This window comes from Narcine bancroftii, chromosome 8, assembly GCF_036971445.1.
Source record: "Narcine bancroftii isolate sNarBan1 chromosome 8, sNarBan1.hap1, whole genome shotgun sequence".
NCBI classification, from domain to species: domain Eukaryota; kingdom Metazoa; phylum Chordata; class Chondrichthyes; order Torpediniformes; family Narcinidae; genus Narcine; species Narcine bancroftii.
Genome location: NC_091476.1, coordinates 100,603,686 through 100,623,971, shown reverse-complemented (window position 1 = coordinate 100,623,971; position 20,286 = coordinate 100,603,686). Strand labels below are relative to the sequence as shown.

The window sequence follows — 20,286 nt, the reverse complement described above, 5'->3', positions numbered from 1 at the left end:
AGAAATACGAGGCTTGTGATCACACGAGGACCCGCCAAGTTGAATTTGCTTTGTCATTGGCGATGCAGCACATGCGAGCTCGAAAGCTCATTTCAACACCGGCCTCCTGCAAACTAACACACGGCTCGTGTGAGCGGCCTTTCCACTTGGCCATGGGAGGGGCGGGCCCGCCGCGCGAAGCTGAGCGCCGCCCAAAGAACGCGCGCGCCCATCCAGGTCGCCGGACGCAGGTGCACGCGCGCGCAGTGGCCGCTGGCCGGCCGTCGCGCGCGCCCCACGTTCGGCTTCGGCCGCTCCCGCGTGTGCGCGCACGCGCGGCGGCGGCGGTCCCTCGCCCGTAGTTGTGCGGTCCGGGCCAGGAAAGCGCCGGCGAGTGACCCAGCCGAGAGGAGCTATTGATGGTCGCCTCGATTTCAACGGAAGTAAATTCGAGGAACGATGGCTTTCGCCAACCCGGGTCACATCATCCCTCAGCTGAAGCTGGAGGACGCGGCTGAGGACAGTTTGTTCAAGAACATTTCGCTGAGGTCCCTCCAGCAGGTCCAGCATCTGAGAAACAAGATGCCTTCCCCAGGCAGCTCCAGGCAACCCAGGTAGGGGAGTGGGTTTGGTCCCGCTGGCTTCTCCACGGCTCAGGTGCTTGGTGGTGGAGCTGGAAAGGAAGGAGGTGGGGTGGGGGGGGTGGGGTGGGGGGGGTGGGGGGGGGGGGTGGGAGGGGGGGTGGGAGGGGGGGTGGGGGGGAGGTGGGAGGGGGGAGGTGGGGGGTGGGAGGGGGGGGGTGGGGGGGGGGTGGGGGGTGGGGGGGGGGGAGGGGGGAGGTGGGGGGTGGGAGGGGGGGGGTGGGGGGGGGGGGGGGGGGGGGGGGGGGGGGAGGGGGGGGTGGGGGGGTGGGAGGGGGGGGTGGGGGGGTGGGGGGGGGTGGGGGGGGGAGGGGGGGGTGGGGGGGAGGGGGGGGTGGGGGGGTGGGGGGGGGTGGGGGGGTGGGAGGGGGGGGTGGGGGGGTGGGGGGGGGTGGGGGGGGGAGGGGGGGGTGGGGGGGAGGGGGGGGTGGGGGGGGTGGGGGGGAGGGGGGGGGGGGAGGGGGTGGGGGGGGGGGAGGGGGAGGATGCGGTGGAAACTATGCTGCAAAGTTGAGCGATTTCAGTTCCTGCTGGTCAAACAAATAATATATCTGGCTGGGTATTGCAGTGATTTGCATTTGCCATCCTTTGTGATTGAGCAGCGTAACTTATGTATTAGTATGAAGATAGTTCTGTATCATTTATTTCAAACATCCCTAATGACTTGTCTGTAGACTGTCATTGTGAATTCCTGATGTCCTCTTTGAGAAATGTGTGTTCTTATATCAGGTGTCCCAATATCCTCAAGTGTTTTCCCAACATCATGGGGAAAAAAATGTGCTATTTTGTTATCAGACTTTAAAAAAAAATTACAGTTCCATTAATAATTATCCCTTAACAAAGGTGTTTCTAATCAGTAGAATAGTATAAATAATAAACATGCAGATTCCTTGACAGTATATTTGTTTGTGAACACGTTCATTTTGTAGGCACGCAAATTGACCCTGTTTAACTGGCATGCTGATTTTTCTGAAAATTTATTTGTATTTGACCTAAGGATTGACAATTAGTGTGTCACAGTCCACTCAATTGTCCACCTCTGGAAAATATACTGCCTTGATTTACTGAAACAATACATGTAGCAGAAAATATTTTGGCTGACAATGTGCACCGTGTCTACATTCTCTTGGCTGTCAATTGGCAACCAATCATTTTTAAAATGGATTTACCGTGATGTTGGCAATAATATTAATTCATCATATCAGAAGTATACACATAACTGAAATAGATGGTAATATTTAATTTATAAACCAATCCCAATTTGATTTAAAAGGCACGGGGTTTGTTTTTGATTTTAATGTCATAAATGACCTAAAATTAGAATACTCCAAGCTATTCATTAGTGGTGTTGTAATTTCATCGGTGTGCTTTTGTAATATTGCTCAATATCGATTGTCATTTGAAATTAGCATTTTATAATTGCTTTTTGCATCTGTATATAATACTTTCATTGGTCCAGTCATTGATGATGCGTCTCAGTAAAATTGTTTGATCATTCATTATTTCTCAATAATATAGAACAGTCCTTGAATGCTTTCATACAACATAACTATTAATGCATATTATTCTCAAATGTTATGGTATTATCGGTAAAGAAAAAAAAATTGTTTAGATTTTGAAGTCTGAGTATGACAATTATTTACAGTATATAATGTAACATGTTTTGCAGGAATATTTGCCGAATATTTTTCAGTGTTAAATTTTGAAATGTTCAAAACTACATCTTAGTGTAGTTTTGAAAGGAAGTGAGGCATTTATGAAAGGCTAGAAAAACAATGTGCAATTCTGGCCAACGTGGATGATACATTATAAATTTCTATAAAAATAACTGTTTTATGGAAAATCTATGTAGATAATTGTAATTTGTATTGCTTAAATAAAGCTTTCAATTGTGGGTTAGAAATATATAATTGGTTCATCATGGTGGACAGACTAAATATTTTAACACCATTAAACTTTAACACCATTAAATCTTCTAATGTATTTCAAAAATTAGTTGGCATCTTCATGCACATATGTTCTTGTTCTAAATTCATAAGGTAATCTACAAATGCTCTGTGTGAAATTGTATTAATGGTCTGCTTTATGCATTTTGCATTCTTATGAGATTATGCCACTAGTTTTTAATTATAACACTTTTGTTCATGTCAGCACACTTACCCTCATGCCAACATTTGGATGAACTGTAGACACTGTCTTTTGTCTTTGTACTATTGTTGTCAGACTTGAATATATTTGGTTTCTTGGCCAATGCTTGAGAAGAACAACTAAAGCTTCAGCAAAACGTACTCAGAACTGTTTATTCCGATCTTTCTATTAATTTATTTAAAAAAATTTTTTTTTTCCTGGGTGAAATTGATTTGGCTTGGAGGTATTTGCATTTGTATGACCAATATTAGATTTCCAATGCTGAAGAATGCTTCAATAAAATCAGTCTTGAAACAAATTGTGAGAATCCTATGAGGAACTGATGAGCATACAGTCAAAGAAAATGAAGTTGCTTAGTCTTTGATAGCAATATCATTTCATACTGCTACAGTTTTGAATACTTCTAGTTTTAAACACTGATTTTTACATTGTATATACTTTAGAAATTAAGACATTTCAGATCACCCACCTGATAGCAAAGTGTGCCTGTTAGTAGAAGTACTGTTTACCAGGGGAAACTGAATAGAAAAATATAGTGAATTGTGCTTAATAGTTAATATGACAAGCACGTTGGCTCAGATTTTTCATTGTTTTTACTTTTATGTGGCAGTATAATGAATATTAAAATGATAGTATTTGATAAACCAAGGTAAAATCATGCAATGTTAAAGTACGTATTTTGGTTTGATGTTTCCGTTTATTTAAATTTAACTTGTGGCCGAAAAGCAAAATAATTTCACTTTTTTTTGTTGGAGGTACAAAAATGCTAGTTCCCACTACAATATGATTATAAATTTATAAATTGAACAAAATTGATTTATTGATTATGTTTGAGATGTCATTAAATGCTAGAAAAAATTTGGTAATAAAAGTCACAAATAAATAATCTTCAGTAATGATTGGCTTTTAATAATGCATTTTAATTCATTAAAGTTCTTTGCAAACCATTTTTGAACTAAGTAGTCATCAAATCTACAATTTAGATCAGATTAAGGCAACAATGACCACAGTTCAAACTGTGATAGAGTATATAGATATATATAGATATGCTTTTGGGAGATAAATTGGGAAAGGTTTGTTAGAGTAGGTTACATACAAACACTTTAAAACGGATCTTATTTGAAATACTGGAGCTCTGCTCAATGATAGACATATTGGGCCCTCACAGCTTTTGCAAGAGCTTTGAAGAGTGCTCTAGATACTTCAATAATGGATTGTTATTTATAAAAGGCAACAGATGAAAGATCTTGCTAGAGCCACATATTGTGTGGATCAGAACTTGCTGTTCTGAGAGGGTCATGTGGTTTTGCAAGCAGAGAGAATCAAACCGGTTTTTGTGTGTGTGTGTGAGAGAGACAGATCACTTGTACAGTGTTATAGACTGTAGCTGGGACTGGAACAGGACAAACTGACAAGATTATGAAAAGCCCATTTGTAAGACTGCATGGTCAAAGTTTGTGTGGCTCATGCAAGAGGAGAGGACTGGCTGTCTAATGTTCCACTTGGAAAAAGAGAAACAAGGAACTCTGAGGTGACCTAAAAGAAAGAGATTATCATCTGTGGCAAAATGGGCCGAGAGCTCCAAGCGACAAACAGCTCCAGTATCTGGACTTTTGGCACCTGTTCCATGCCCCTCCATTTCAGGCCACGCCGGTTCACCTGGAAGTTCACCGTGGCAGCCGAGCAACAACCACTTTTAGGTGCCGACTTCCTAAGGACCCACTCCCTCCTGGTGGACATCAAGGGGCATTGAATTGTACATTCCTGGACATTCCAATTGCTTTCCCTCAATGGCACCAAGCTCACCAACCCCCAACTACACTTGGTGAGTACTGCCACCGAGCTCGTCAAGATCCTGATAGATTTCCCCACCATCACCGTGCCTCACTTCCATTCAGCAGAACTCAAACATGGATGAGGCACCAGATCACAATGAAGGGATCTCCCCATCATGCCAGGGTGTGCTGCCTCCTCCCTGAAAAACTTAATTTGGCCAGGGAAGAATTTTTAAAAATGGAGGAACTTGGCATCGAGTGGCACTCCAGTAGCCCCTGGGCCTCACTCCTCCACATGGTCCCCAAGTCAACAGGTGGCAGTAACTACCGCTGCCTTAACAAGGCCACAGTTCCGGACAGGTATCCCATGCCTCATATTCAAGACTTTACTGAGAACTTAAAGGGGGCATGGCTATTTTCAAAGTTGGATCTCATCAGAGGCTATCACCAGACCCCAATTCACCCAGAGGACAGCCCAAAGATGGCCATCATAACCTCCTTTGGATTGTTTGAATTCCTCCACATGCCCTTTCAGTTTAAAAAACACAGCTCAGACTTTCCAGAGATTGATGGACGTGGTGGGTCAGGATCTACTCTTTGTATTAGTCTACCTTGACGATATTCTAATCGCCAGCCACACCCACGCCAAGCACGCCACCCACTTACAGCAACTGATCTTCATGCTGAGCGATTTTTGGCCTCACCACCAACCAAGTGCCAGTTTGGCCAAGAGACTATAGACTATAGACTTCCTGGGCCATCAGATCGATCATCACGGGGCCAGACTGTTGCCAGCAAAGGTGGAGGCTATCCACATTTTCTCCATGCCTTCAATGGTGAAAGGGCTACAGGAGTTTGCAGGTATGGCCAACTTCCATTACTGGTTCATACCTGCAGTGGCATGCATCGTGAGCCCACTTTTTCCCCTCATAGCAGGGCCCAATACTAACTTACAATGGACCCAAGGTGCTAGCCTATCCAACGCTGCTCTCATGCATTCCAGCACAGCAATCAGGGATGTACTTGAGCAGCTGGTTGATGGACATTGGCAACCGCTGGCCTTTTTCAAGCCACCAGATCTCAAGTACAGTGCCTTTGACAGAGAACTGTTCGCCTTGTACCTGGCAATTCTGCACTTTTGATACTTCCTGGAGGGCAGGAAGTTCAAAATTTATAAGGACCACAAACCCTTTACGTTCGCCTGTCGTAAGGTGTCCAACCCATGGTCAGCCAGGCAACAGCGGCACCTGCCCTACTTGTCTGAATTTACTACGGACATTGAGCATATAACCAGTAAATCCAACATGGTGGCTAATGCCCTATCCCGGCCGGCTATCTCGGCAGTGCACAACCCTAACCGTGGCATCGACTATATAGCCCTGGCAGAGGTGCAGCAGGCAGACCCTGACATTCTGGCGTACTGGACAGTGCTCACCAGCCTACATCTGGAGAATGTCCTGATCACCCCTGGCAATTGCACGCTGCTCTGCAACATCTCGAGGGGTAAATCTCACCCTATTGTTCCAGCCGCATGGAAGAGGCGTGTGTTCGATTCTGTCCATAACTTGGCTCACTCAGCCATCATGACTAATGTTAAGATGGTGGTGAGCAGGTACGTCTGGCGTGGCCTCCTCAAAGACGTCATGCTATGGGCCAGGACTTTTACTCATTGCCAGTTGTCCAAAATTCACCAAGGCCCTCCCACAGACATTTGAGCCTGCACAGCGCCAGTTCAGGCGCTGTGACATTGTGGGGTCCCTACCTGTGTCCAGAGGTGTACAGTATCTCCTCACACTGGTCGACTGGGTGACCAGATGACCCGAGGCGGTGCCACTATCAGAGGGTTCCAGAGAGGCATGTGCATGGGTCCTACTCAACACTTGGGTAGCTATTTCGGGGTCCCCAAACCTCACTTCAGATGGGGGGCCCAATTCACTTCAAGTCTGTGGACCGCCTTAGCTTATGACTTGAGGACCCAACTCCACCACACCACAGTGTGTCACCCGCAGGCCAACAGGTTGGTGGAGAGGTTTCACAGCCACCTCAAGGTGACTTTAATGGCAAGGCTGACTGGACCTAACTGGGTTGATGAACTTCCCTGAATCCTGTTGGGAATTCGAACAACACCCAAGGAGCACCTCGAGGCATCTTCCACTAAGTTGCTCTATGACATTCCCCTGGTCATACCGGGCTAATTTGTAATGACCCCTGAGGATGTAAGGGAGCCCCCAGTGACCATACTGTCCTGGCTTCGTGAGCACCTAGGCACCCTGGCCCCCACCAAGCCCAGACCCCACAGCCAGCCCCACACATACATCTCAAGGATTTGGCTGTTTGTAAATATGTATTTGTTCAGTATGGGACACACCAGCCACCTCTCCAGAGATGTTCGAGGGGCCATACCATCTCATAAGAACGACTAGTGTTCTGGACATTAGTGGCAGAGAGGAGACTTTTACCATCAACTAGCCCATCATTCGACCCCAAAGTGCAGGGGTCGGCCTTCTAAGAACTCTGTCCCGATCGCCGGTTCTGGTGGGGGGGGGGGGGGGGAATATTGTGTAGTAGCCTGCGCCTCGAGCCAACACTGGAAAGGGCCATCGAACGCGGCGACTGGCAAGACCTCACATGGGCTGAGATGCCAGTTTCCATAGGCCACTGGTGGAACAATGAAACTGGCCGATCCCAGGGGTGCCCAATTGGGGTCTGGATGCTGGAACCAACCAATCGGTGGTCGGCCCGTTCAAGCCATGCCCTGTGGTGATGCAGCCAAGCTCACTATAAAAGGCAGAGCTGCCCCTGAATAAACTTAGTGTTAAATACACTCTACCAGTGTGCGCGTCTTCTTTCTTATCCTAGACTTGAGCTACAGTCCAGGAAATTTAACCATGATCTATAACCTGGCTGTAGCAGTAGCAATCCCACTACAACATCATCTAATGGTTGAGCTGGAATGTTTATTTTCTCCTACATGTTTTTCTTGAATATTTTTCCATGGATCTTCATGTTCTCAATATATACCTTCAAATTTTTGCATGTAAAGAATGTTGAGGAAAAAGGGATCAGTATAGAAAGTGGACAAGTAAAAAAAAAAAAATCAAACATTATCGTATTGAATATTGAAGCGCTGACTGGGGCTGCTTTTCTATTTCATGTGTTTTTGCTTAAATAAGGTTCAACTGAACAACCAAAAATACTTGCTGAAATAAGGCCTTTTGGCCATAATGCTTTTAGTTATATAATCAATGACTGTGATTGCATTTGCTGATGGATTCAGATTTTATCTCAAAAATATATAAATTATTGAAGATGAAACTTGTGGTTTACATATTCTTTGCCTACTATTTTAAGAGATTGTTACTCAAGTATGTTCATTTTTTGATTAAAATCTTTAAACATTCAACTAAACCAATCTTCATTTACTTTAGAGCCATCATTAAAACTGTTGCTTTTTATGATGAATCAATTGATCTCCCCTGCTCAAACCTTAGCTGTAATATCACTTGGTTAAGAATTTATTTTATTTATTTCAACTATTTTGTGGCAGTTTCTTGTTGCTCCTTCCCTCCTTATCCTGCTTTTTTCTTCTGAAATCACTGCCATTATCATTCTTTTTTTTAATGCCCAAACCAATTTTTAGTTTCTATCCCATTACCTCCCTTCACCATGTTTCCTTAAGACTTGCAAAATTCAAATCGACTCCAGACCATTGAATTAATCCTAGCATCCAGACTTGCAAAATCACTGGTTCTGCACCCTTTTAAAACTTCCTTTGTTACCCTCTTTGGTTTGTTTCTTAATGCACATGTTCTCATCTGCTCAAAGGCAACTCGTTCAGATCCTAAAGTGAAAAAGCCTGGTCATGCAGAAAACCAATAAAATCAGAATGCTCCCAATACTCCAGTCAGAGCCAGGGGGCATCCATAGAGCTAGAAACAAGAGGTAATGTTTCAGGTTGATGACCTTTCATTGGAACTGAAAAAAGTTAGATTTCCATATTTTTGCATGCAGAAATGGGGGAAGCAATAGGAAAACTTAATAGATCAATAGAGACAGAATCAAACAAGTTGATTGGATGCACTGAGAGAAGTTGGTGATTACATGCTAATCATAAAATATCTGCTTGGAGTGGATGCAAATGGAAATACGTTAATCAAAATAGAGGGAAGTGAAAGAGAAAACAGTATAAAATACAAAAAGCAGAATATTGCTGATAATGGAAATCTGAAATAAAAGCAGGCTGTCAGGTAGCATCTGAGGAGATGGAATTTAATTAACACTGGCTAGTTCTGATACAAACAGTAAAGGCTAGTTATTAAATCATGAGGATTGTGATCTGTCCAGATCAAGAGATGTTGTTCCTTGAGTTTATTTTGCATTTCATTGGAACAGTATAAGGGGACAAATGTTAGATCATGAATTGGATGTAGAATTAAAATGACAGGGCAACAGGTCCTTGAAGACTAAACAGAAATATTCTGCAAAACAGTCATCCAAGTTACATTTAGCTTTTTTATTGAAGGAAAGAACCACAAGAGATGCAATATTTGCCTTTTAATTTTTTCACCATTCAAGGATATAACATTTCTCCTAAGTGAAATTGTGATCAATTTATAGTTTCAATGTCCTTCATTGCATTTGTTCAACTAATACTTTATTATTTTCTCTTTCATCTGGAAGTTGCTGTCAAAGGCCAGCATATATTGCCAGTCTGAGTAACTCTTGAAAAGGTAATGTTGATGTGCCGTTTGCACTGCTGCAATTCTTCTGGTGAAGTTACTTTGACATTGCTGTTTAGTAAGCAGTTCCAGGATTTAAACACAATTATAATGAAGGACTGATGATATATTTCAAAGTCAGAAACTTGTGCAACTTGGAAATAAATTTTCAAATGATGTTCCCATGCAATAACTGCCCTTGGTGGTAGAGGTTGTAGGTTTGGGAGAAGTTATTGAAGAAACCAGGGTGGGGGTGGAAAACATCGTGTATTTTATATATGGAAGGGCTTTGGGTGTCAACAAGAGGCAAACAATCCCTGTTAGTATTTTGTTAATTAGACTCTTAACCCTAACCCTAAACATCACTTGGGCCATACCTGAATTATTTTCTTACATGTTGCACATGCAATTGAATACCGTACTATGCAATTGTCGGGTAGTAATCTCACTTCTGACATTCTAATAAAAGGAAAGTTATCGATGAAACAGCTGAACGTGATTGGCTGAGAGTGTTGCCCTCAAGAATTCCCTTCAGTGATGTCATGGAGCTGGGATGATCTCCAACAACTATAACCTTCTTCCTTGTATAACCCTAGGCTTTGGAGTATTTTCCATTTTTATCATATTTGTTCATGTTTTTCAGGATTCCTTGATGCCACAGTTGATCAAATTCTTTCTTGATGGCAAGATTAGTCACTTTCACACCAACTCAGAAATTTAGTTCTTTGTTAGGTTACCATCACAACATGGAGTATGGATAGTCCTCAACTTATAACTGTAATTGGGACTGAAAGATTGGTCATAACTCAGATTGGTCGTAAGTCAGATGTACACATCTTAATGAGGTATTAAAGCACTTTTCCAAAAAAAATTTCAACAAATTAACCTTGTATGTACAGTATATTTTTAAACAAATTTTGATCGTGTGTGTGGACGTAACTCAAGTAGGTCATAAGCTGAGGACTACTTGTAGTTTATTGGTAACTTTGTAAATCAAAGTATTGAGTATAGGAGTTGGGATGTTATTTTGAAGTTTTTTTTTTAAGACACTTGTGAGGCCAAATTTGGAATATTATACAGTTCTGGTCACCTAACTACAGGGAGGATATTAATAAAATTGAAGCAGTGCAGAGATTTACTAGGATGTTGCTGGGTCTTCAGAGGTTGAGTTACAGGGAAGCTTAAGATATTATTCCTTGGAGCGAAGAAGAATGAGGGAAGATTTGATAAAGGTTTACAAGATTATGAGAGGTATAGACAGAGTGGATGTGAGTAGGCTTTTCCCACTTAGATTGGGGAGATAAACATGAAAGGTCATAGTTTTAAGATGAAAAGAGAAAGATTTAGGGGAAACATTAGGTGAAAGTTCTTCACTAAGAGAGTGGTGGGAGTGTGGAATGAGCTGCCATCTGATGTGGTGAATTTGGGCTTGATCTTAAGTTTTAAAAATAAATTGGATAGATACATGGATGGAAGAGGTCTGGAGGGTTATGGAATGGGAGGAGGTCAGTGGGACTAGCAGAATAATGGTTGGCACCGACTAAAAGAGTCGAATGGCCTGTTTTCTGTGCTGTCCTGTTCTATGGTTCTCTGATAGGTATTGTTTTTTTTTGTTTTTTTTTAAAAATTTTTTATTTTTCACACCATAAATCACAATAGCCATGATATACACTTTTTCTTTTCCACACATTTACAGTGACTTTTTCTCCCTCCCCCCTCCCTCCTCCCAAGCCACCCCCCCATCCCCCCCCCTCTCATCCATTTTAGGTATACAATCTAGGTTGCATTAATTCAGTCAGACAATGTTGTCATTCAACAAAAATACACCAGAAATTCTACTGAGTCCATTCTTTTCTTTTCTTCTCCTTCCATCAACTTAGGTAATGTTTGTTCCCGGTAGGTTTTCGCTATTGTATTTAATGTAAGGCTCCCATACTTGTTCGAATATTTCAATATTATTTCTTAAACTATATGTTATTTTTTCTAATGGAATACATTTATTCATTTCTATATACCATTGTTGTATTTTCAAATTATCTTCCAATTTCCAGGTTGACATAATACATTTTTTTGCTACGGCTAGGGCTATCTTAACAAATCTTTTTTGTGCATCCTCCAAGTCAATTCCAAATTCTTTATTTTTTATGTTACTTAGGAGAAAGATCTCTGGATTCTTTGGTATATTGTTTTCTGTTATTTTATTTAATATCTGATTGAGATCATCCCAAAATTTTTCTACTCTCTCACATGTCCAGATTGCATGAATTGTTGTTCCCCTTTCTTTTTTACATCGAAAACATCTATCAGATACTGTTGGGTCCCATTTATTTAACTTTTGCGGTGTAATGTATAGTCTGTGTAACCAATTATATTGTATCATACGCAGCCTCGTATTTATTGTATTTCTCATCGTTCCAGAGCATAACTTCTCCCATGTTTCCTTTTTTATCTTTATATTTAAATCTTGTTCCCATTTTTGTTTAGTTTTACCATTTGTTTCCTCATTTTCCTTTTCTTGCAGTTTAATATACATATTTTTTATAAATCTTTTGATTAACATTGTATCTGTAATCACATATTCAAGGTTACTTCCCTCTGGTAAACTCAAGTTGCTTCCTAATTTATCTTTCAAGTAGGATCTCAGTTGGTAATATGCCAGCGCTGTATCTCCCGTTATATTGTACTTATCTCTCATTTGTTCAAAGGATAAGAATCTACTTCCTGAAAAACAATTTTCTATTCTTTTAATCCCTTTTTTTTCCCATTTTCTAAAGGCAAGGTTGTCTATTGTAAAAGGGAGTAGCTTATTTTGCGTCAATATTAGTTTTGGTATTTGGTAATTTATTTTATTTCTTTCTACATGAATCTTCTTCCATATATTGAGGAGATGGTGTAATACTGGAGAAGTTCTATGTTGTACCAATTTTTCGTCCCATTTATATAATATGTGTTCAGGTATCTTTTCCCCTATTTTATCTAATTCTAGTCTCGTCCAGTCTGGTTTTTCCCTTGTTTGATAAAAATCTGATAGGTACCTTAATTGTGCGGCTCTATAATAATTTTTGAAGTTTGGCAATTGTAAGCCTCCTTGTTTATACCATTCTGTTAATTTGTCTAGTGCTATCCTCGGTTTCCCCCCTCTCCATAAAAATCTCCTTATTATTTTCTTTAACTCTTTGAAGAATTTTTCTGTCAGTTGTATTGGCAATGCCTGAAATAAGTATAGTATCCTTGGAAAAATGTTCATTTTAATACAGTTTATCCTTCCTATCAGTGTTAGTGGTAGCTCTTTCCAATGCTCTAAATCGTCCTGTAATTTTTTCATTAGTGGATTGTAATTGAGTTTATATAATTGGCCTAGATTTTTGTTTATTTGCACACCTAGGTATCTTATTGCCTGCGTTTGCCATCTGAATGGGGATTCCTCCTTAAATTTTGAGAAATCCGCGTTATTCATAGGCATTGCTTCACTTTTATTTACGTTTATCTTGTATCCCGACACTTCTCCATATTCCTTCAATTTCTTATATAGTTCTTTTATTGATAGTTCTGGTTCTGTTAAGTACACTATCACATCATCCGCAAACAGACTGATTTTATATTCCCTGTCTTTTATTTTTATTCCTTTTATATTATTATCTCTTCTTATCGATTCTGCTAGTGGTTCTATAGCTAGCGCAAACAATAATGGTGATAGTGGGCATCCCTGCCGTGTTGACCTGCTTAAGTTAAATTGCTTTGATACATGTCCATTTACTGTCACTTTCGCTAACGGTCCCTTATATAATGCTTTAATCCAATTAATATACTTCTCCGGTAAACTGAATTTTTGCAATACTTTGAACAAGTAATTCCATTCTACTCTGTCGAAGGCCTTCTCTGCGTCTAAAGCAACTGCTACTGCCGGTGCTTTATTTCCTTCTACTGCATGAATTAAGTTAATAAATTTACAAATATTGTCTGTTGTGCGTCTTTTTTTGATAAATCCAGTTTGGTCTAAATTTACCATTTTCGGTACCTGTTCTGCTAATCTGTTCGCTAATAGTTTAGCTATTATCTTATAATCTGTGTTTAGCAGAGATATTGGTCTATATGACGCTGGTGAGAGTGGATCTTTCCCTTGTTTTAGTATCACTGTAATTATTGCTGTTTTACATGAATCTGGTAAGTTTTGTGTCTCATCAATCTGGTTGATTACATCCAGGAGGGGCGGTATTATTAGGTCTTTAAATGTTTTGTAGAATTCTATTGGGAGTCCATCCTCTCCTGGTGTCTTATTATTTGGTAAATTTTTTATTATCTCTTGTATTTCTACTGTTCCAAATGGTTCTGTTAATTTATTTTGTTCCTCTATTTGTAGTTTTGGTAGTTCAATTTTAGTCAAAAATTCATCTATTTTCCCTTCTTTCCCTTCGTTTTCGGTTCGGTATAATTGTTCATAGAATTCTCTGAAGTTTTCCTTAATTTCTTTTGGATTATATGTAATTTGTTTGTCTTTTTTCCTTGTTGCCAATACCATTTTCTTAGTTTGCTCTGTCTTAAGCTGCCATGCTAGGATTTTGTGTGTTTTTTCCCCTAGTTCATAATATTTCTGTTTTGTCTTCATTATATTCTTCTCCACCTTATATGTTTGTAATGTTTCATATTTTATTTTTTTATCCGCCAATTCTCTTCTTTTGGTTGTATCTTCCTTTATTGCTAATTTTTTTTCTATGTTTATTATTTCCCTTTCCAACTGCTCTGTTTCCTGATTAGAGTCCTTCTTCATCTTGGTTGCATAACTTATTATTTGCCCTCTAATGAATGCTTTCATTGCGTCCCATAGTATAAACTTATCTTCCACTGATTCCGTATTTACTTCAAAGTACATTTTTAATTGTTTTTCAATAAATTCTCTAAAATCCTGTCTTTTAAGTAGCATGGGGTTTAATCTCCATCTATACATTCTTGGAGGGATGTCTTCTAGCTCTATTGCCAATAACAGGGGTGAGTGGTCCGATAATAGTCTAGCTTTATATTCCGTTTTCCTAACTCTCCCTTGTATGTGGGCTGATAACAGGAATAGGTCTATCCTTGAGTATGTTTTATGTCTAGTCGAGTAGTATGAGTATTCCTTTTCTTTTGGGTTTTGTTTCCTCCATATGTCCACAAGTTTCATTTCTTGCATTGATTTAATTATAAATTTGGTTACTTTGTTCTTCCTATTAATTTTTTTCCCCGTTTTATCCATATTTGGATCCAAATTCAGATTGAAATCCCCTCCTATTAGTATGTTCCCTTGCGTATTAGCTACCTTCAAAAAGATATCTTGCATAAACTTTTGATCTTCTTCGTTAGGTGAATATATATTAAGTAGATTCCAAAGCTCTGAATATATCTGACATTTTATCATAACATATCTCCCTGCTGGATCTATTATTTCCTCTTCTATTTTAAATGGCACATTTTTGCTAATTAATATAGCCACTCCTCTTGCTTTTGAATTATACGATGCTGCTGTTACATGTCCTACCCAATCTCTCTTTAATTTCTTGTGCTCCAATTCAGTTAAGTGTGTTTCTTGGACAAATGCTATATCTATTTTTTCCTTTTTCAGTAAATTTAGTAGTTTCTTCCTTTTAATTTGGTTATGTATTCCATTAATATTTAGAGTCATATAGTTCAGCGTAGCCATTTTATATTTTGTTTATCTTCTCTTTCCGTTTTTCCATCATTACCTTTCCTCCTTTTCCATTTCTGTTTTCTTATTTTCAACTCTTTACCAGACAACATTCCTACAACATCCAACATTTTCCTTATTCTCCTATTTCTATCTTCTTTATCCCCAATCTCCCCTTCCCCTCCTGAGTTGCCCTTTATCCCTTGTCGGACAACCACATCTCCCCTCTCCATTTGGATTTGCGAATCCACTCGCAAGCGTCAACTGATTTTGCAGTGACCGCTCTTTTCCCCCACCCAGCCCCCCCCAGAAAAGATTTCGTTTTTTATATGTCACAAAGGTCACTCTTTTAGTTCCCTCCTTATTCTCTCTATTCCATTACCTTCCCTTATTAATTCTTGTCTATACTCTCTATGTTTTCCTCTAATTACAGATACTTTCACATATGCCCATTGTCTCTATTCACTCTTATACCTCTTTACCCGCATACATATCAATCGTGGTCATTTTTACCCTCCTTACCCGTCTTCATCCCTCAGTCTATTTTTGTCTTTACCCACATACATATCAATCGTGATAATTTTTGCTCTCATTACCCGTCTTCATCCCTCAGTCTATTTTTGTAATTGTTCTGCAAATTTTCGTGCTTCTTCTGGATCCGAGAATAGTCTGTTTTGTTGTCCTGGAATAAATATTTTCAATACCGCAGGATGCTTCAGTGTAAATTTATATCCTTTCTTCCATAAAATCGCTTTTGCTGCATTGAACTCTTTTCTCTTCTTTAGGAGTTCAAAGCTTATATCTGGATAAATGAAGATTTTTTGCCCTTTATACTCCAGTGGTTTGTTGCCCTCTCTTACTTTTTCCATTGTCTTCTCCAGTACCTTTTCTCTTGTAGTATATCTTAGGAATTTTACTACAATAGATCTTGGTTTTTGTTGTGGTTGTGGTTTAGGGGCCAATGCTCTATGTGCCCTTTCTATTTCCATTTCTTGCTGTAGTTCTGGACATCCTAGGGCCTTAGGGATCCATTCTTTTATAAACTCCCTCATATTCTTGCCTTCTACATTTTCCTTAAGGCCCACTATCTTTATGTTATTTCTTCTGTTATAATTTTCCATTATATCTATTTTTTGGGCTAGTAATTCTTGTGTCTCTTTAGTTTTTTTATTAGATTCCTCCAATTTCTTTTTTAAGTCTTCTACCTCCATTTCTGCTGCTATTGCCCGTTCTTCCATCTTGTCCATTTTTTTCCCCATTTCTGTTAAGGTCATATCCATTTTATTTATTTTCTTTTCTGTGTTGTTTATTCTTCTTCTTAAATCATTGAATTCCTGTGTTTGCCATTCTTTAAATGACTCCATGTATCCTCTAACAAGAGCAATTACCTCCTTTACCTTGCCTTTCTTTTCTTCTTCTATTTCACTGTACTCTTCCTCTTCTTCTTCCTCTAGGTTGACCATCTGTTGTTTCTTTGCTGCCCTTTCCTCCTCTTCTTTCTTGTTTCCATTGTCTTCTGTGGTCTCTTCTTGCTGCAGGTGTTCTGCAGCTGTCGTTGCCGGCTGTGGAGATCGACTCTCCAGCTGGTCCCCCCTCCCGTCGGTGTGTTTTTTTTCATGCGCATCGCGCATGCGCGACTCCTCGCGCATGCGCGGTTGCGCACTTTTACTCGGCTCTGTGAGCCATTGTTGTAGTTCTCTTTCTACCGACCTGAGGTAGTGGGGTCTTCTCTCCACAGCGGGCCTCTTCGGACAGGTAAGGCCTTCACCTTTTTCCTCCGTTGTCTTCTCTTCCTCTCTTCTTTCCGTTGATTTTGATTTTTCTCCTTTTGTCTCCATCTTCTTTCCACCTTTATACTCACTTTTCTTTAACTTGTATTTCTGTGCCTTTGTATTTTCTCTTGTTTTTCCCGACTTTTCTGGAGAGGGCTGGAGTTCACCGTCCGGCCACTACTCCATCACGTGACTCCCTCCTGATAGGTATTGTTGAAGACTACTTCCATTACCTTGCTCATGATTAAGAGAAAACACATTGATTAGTCAGATTGGTTTTATCCTCTTTTGTCAACAAGACATATCCGGATAATACTCCAAATTATTAGGAACTAGCCAGTGTCTTGAAACAGCTTGGCTCGAGATGTGGTTCATTTAGGAGGTCAAATCTTTGGTACTAAAGCTGAAATGTTACCTGTTCTCAATCAATTTTACAGAGCTCTTAGTCGTCTTAGTGTGAATTGGTTGGAGACTGGCTCCCGTGATGGCGGGTATCTCAGGAAAAAGCCAAGATTTATTTGGCACACCTTGCTGAATATGGTTGCACTGGCCATCGTTAATATTCATGGAGTGTACTGTTCCTGCTCTTTAATTGGGTGCTGCCATTCATGATCTGTTGGTTGTGATATTATTTAGATCAGTCCACTGCCTACTGTTTTGCATGCATATAATCCTGTATGCAGCCACACTAGCCAGTTCTTTACTGTTTTTCGGTATGTTTAATGCTTTCTTTAGTTGATTCCTTGGCTTGATAGTAATGTTAGAGTTGGGGAAACTGGTCCTTGAAGTTACAGATTGTGGTCAAGTTCATTTCTGCTGTTGCTGATGGTCCATAGCAATTCATAGATACTTGGGTCTAAGATTATCAGATCAGTTTTGATTCTAGAACATAGACCAGTATAGCACAGTACAAGCCCTTCAGTCCACAATGCTTTGCTGACCTATACAAATCAATTTAACCCTTCCCTCCCTCAACCTATAATCAACCCCATATTCTATTCCATTTCGAACATTCGGAGTGCCATATAACATGAAGGAGGATGTCCACTGTGTGAAGACAGAACTTTGTCTCCAAGTGGATTGAGCAGTAATTTACTCCACAAAAGCATATAGGATTGGTAAGAACAAGTTCAAATAAGTTTATACCTTGTATGTGTTTACTCACTAGCTATACAGAGCTATACAGGACCAGTCTATCAGCCATGACTTTCAGGACTTGCCAAATCATTTCTCTGTGTTAGTAGCTTGGTAGCTGCCTGGCAGCCCGCCTCCCCACTGCCTGAAGCCCCCCGGCGGGGGAGTTCGGGGCTGGGACGGCCGTCCCCGAGAATCCTGACATCGAAAGCTCTCACCTTTTAAATTTAGTGGGATTTTTTGTGTGTTTATGTAAGTCTCGTAGTCCCCCATCCGCCGCCCCAGCCCCGTAGTCCCATGCTGGGTGGCTGTCACAAGCAGGGAGGATGGCTGTCAGCAGGTCTCCAGCTGACTGTCAACAGCCTGCCCACTGTTAGGCACCTGAAAGCTGCTAGCAGCTTTGCCTGAGCTACTTTCAGGTGCAATGGGGGATTCTTAGAGCAGGATATTATACCTATCGGAGAAGGGTTAGGTAGGTAAACCTCCTGGCCGGGTTCTTCATTTACAGGTGGCCACCCGACAGCCGCATAGGAGTACAATAGGCTGCTTTACAGTCGGGTATTGTGGCCACCTGAAAGTATCTTAAAATTTCATCTCTATGTGGTAGTGATGACTTTTAGCAACTGTGTCATTTATGAAAGGCATGCATATGATTCAATTAATTGGCAATATTTTTGAAATCCGTTTTGAATTATTACATTCTGAAAGAAATGTGGTGAATAAATTTCCATGTAAAAAAAAATGCAGAAAAGTTGAGAAATCAAATTAGTGGGGGCAAGAATTTGCTTTATATCTGAGAAGATCTTCACTCTGGGTTGATTCAAAACACACTAGTTATTTGGTCTTGGGGCTCATTTACAGAACTAACGATTGTTGACACCAACAAATTGTTGAAATGGAATTCAATTTCAATTAGTTTAGGTATGTACCAGAAGACTAGGGAAGTTGTTTCATTGTTCAGATTAGGGCTTATATTTTAAAAATATTGGATGCAGACATCAGTGATGCCTTTTTTAAGAATCGTGAGTTAAACCACATGGAGAGTACACTTTCTCAAAGTGACCAGCTAGATGGAGCAATGTAATTTAGTATTTCAAATATTGTGGGGTCTGATTCTGATTCTGTCACAGCTATGTTGACTTTCACAACCATTTATTCAAATAAATGATGATCAATTAAAATTTTATGCTGTGACCACTGCAATCATAGTGGACATGACAAAATAATAACACAAGGTGTTTTTAGTGAATCAAATATATTTATTCTTCATAACCTGCGCAACCTTTTTAAAGCCAGAATCACAAGCTCAACATGTGCTGACCTCATCACGTACTGATATCCCATAGCTAGTTCGATGCCTTCTAGGATTTGTAGGGCCGTCATTAGCTACAATGCAATATTTTGTAAAATTCTATTGCTTTCTTTAGAATTTGATCTGATAAATAAAGGTTTATTTTATTTATCACTTTAATAAGCGGATTAATATTTTGGGACTGTTAATGCTTGGCGCTACACTTAGTTTGCTGATATGTTCTGGATTTGTGGACCTTTTAGATTTTATAGCCTACGGCACCCATTCTCAACCTTTTTTTTGGCCCCCTTAGGACTCTGCTCAAAATTTATGGACCCCGCCCCTGTGAAGCAGTCATTTAGTTGATTTCTTCTGTACTTCTCTCCTATTGACTACATAAAAAATATTTAGGATTTCAGTTTGTGGCCTCCCCTTAAATGTGCTGTGGCCCCCAGGAGACTGTATGACCTCTGATGAGAATGGCTGGACTATATTATTCAGAAATTGCATTGCCATATATCTATGGCTTAACATTTCAGTAAAGGCTTGTAGGGTTTTATTGCTTATTCTTGTTTGACTTTATTGCTTAACAAGTCTTTTGAAGACTGCCAAAGGCATTGAGAGCATTAGCTGAGAAAAATTATTACAAAAATTATTTAATATCAAATCTAATTGTCAGTTGGTATGTAATTCTCTTCTGTGAATTAATCCCCACCATTTTATGCATTATCTGCTGTATCTTTAAGACATAATCATCTGTTTTGTGTCATTCAAGTTCCATTAACTGTGATTCTGATATAGTTCTGATGCTCATTATTAGAAAGTAGATTTTTAAAATATTAATATTATCCAATAGTTTTAAATTAATCACTCACTATTTATGCAAAGTGACAGTTCTCAATGGGAACCGTGGTTGGGGGAAATAATGCTGAGTTTGTATGATGTAACATGATTAAAGAGCTCCTTGAAACAAATAGAATAAATGGTTCAAAAATCAATTTTATTAGAACTCCACATCATGAATCTTTTTTTTTTAAAAATTAAGCCTCTGCTGTCAATGTAGACATGAATTCTGTCTCTGCAAATGAAGCCAAGAAATTTATGGTACATGCACCGTTCATTCTTGCACTAAAGTGGGGAACTGTGGGTCTCGTATTCTGAATTCTCCA

General features: G+C 40.0%; 1 protein-coding gene across 1 annotated transcript in view; it reads left to right on the top strand.

Moving 5' to 3' along the window:
* The first annotated feature begins 334 nt into the window (after nt 1-334).
* The window catches only part of gramd1ba (GRAM domain containing 1Ba), a 575,647-nt gene continuing 555,695 nt past the window's right edge, over nt 335-20,286 (top strand). The window contains exon 1 of the mRNA XM_069894571.1: nt 335-593. The gene's annotated coding sequence lies outside the window, so the exon portion shown is untranslated. The remainder of the gene's footprint in view (nt 594-20,286) is intronic.